Source organism: Musca autumnalis, unplaced genomic scaffold (assembly GCF_047663935.1).
Source record: "Musca autumnalis isolate F117 unplaced genomic scaffold, ASM4766393v1 scaffold_4, whole genome shotgun sequence".
Classification (NCBI taxonomy): domain Eukaryota; kingdom Metazoa; phylum Arthropoda; class Insecta; order Diptera; family Muscidae; genus Musca; species Musca autumnalis.
The window spans coordinates 132,029,948-132,031,083 of record NW_027411977.1 but is presented as its reverse complement, the minus strand read 5'-3'; the positions used below and the strand labels follow the sequence as shown (position 1 = coordinate 132,031,083).

Here is a 1,136-nt window from a genome sequence, read left to right as displayed (position 1 = left end):
ATTTTCAATATGCTTCTGGAGAAGGTGATACGAGCAAAAAGTAAAAATTATAATCTTTAATCTTATTCTTTCCAATATCCTATTAGAGAATATGATACCAGTAAAAAACAGCACATAGTTATATTTAAAAATTCGATAAATAATAAAACACAGTTTTGAAATTAAAAGGAGAATGCAGTTTACACCCAAAATACACCTTTCGCCAAACAAAATGTACATTCTATTATGACCAAGTTTCGCCACTTTTTTTTACTTACCTCATTACTGTGTAAAATAATTAAAGCATTACAACATCTTATTGCCCATATTGAAGACAATTTGAGTTTTTGTCAGCTACAACGTTTTATTAAATTAATTATAATTTATTGAGAGTTGAGAGTTCATAATAAATCTACAAAACTTATATATACTGCACCATATATCACCGTTTTGTTTAAATCGCATAACATTTATATTGCCCATTGATGAAGTACAGTAGTCACTCATTGTAAACCTGGAAAGAAATAAATGTACACCATATGTACATGCATACTGATTTGCATACTAACTAAATACCAAGTCCATATCAAATATAATCGTTTTCGGAAATATATTTGGTTTAATACAAAAACAGATAGGACGCATTGTATATGGAAGTTATATTTGATATGAAAGAACATTGGTTTATATTTCAGCGTTCGCCTCCTGTACCAAATGTTTTAATCAGAGCAATTATGAATAGAAATTCCATGCGGAATTTTTCCCTTTCCCCAATTTCCGAATTTTTTTATTTCCATCATATTTATTTCTAAAATGAGAATTTATTTATTTATTTAAAAAAATGTTTATTATAATAACAAATTTTAATTAAATTATTATTATAAAGTAATTGAAAAAAGGCTATCGGCTTATCCAAAAAGAGAGAATATTTTGTCGATTCAGCAAGGATATTGCATACAGTCGAAATCGCCTATAACGTCGGTCAAGGGACCGACCAAAACCAGACGCTATAAGCGATAGACGTTATAAACGATGCTTATAAATGAGGTGAAATTATATTCACTATACATAATTTTGGGTATAAAAAAGTTGTTTAATTACTTTTTCATCTGACGGCATTTGAAATTCTGGTTCTGTAGTATCCTTAATTTCTTTGT

The 1,136-nt window shown here is 28.3% G+C and overlaps 1 long non-coding RNA gene across 2 annotated transcripts; it reads right to left on the bottom strand.

Moving 5' to 3' along the window:
• Positions 1–323: 323 nt before the first annotated feature.
• On the bottom strand, positions 324–787 carry LOC141404003 (uncharacterized). 2 transcript variants are annotated; one of them, XR_012412932.1, is made up of 2 exons: positions 556–787; positions 324–493 (listed from the first exon to the last, which is right to left on the bottom strand). It is a non-coding gene; the product is annotated as an uncharacterized lncRNA (long non-coding RNA). The 2 variants fall into 2 exon arrangements; XR_012412931.1 differs by having other exon boundaries at positions 549–669.
• Positions 788–1,136: the final 349 nt, after the last annotated feature.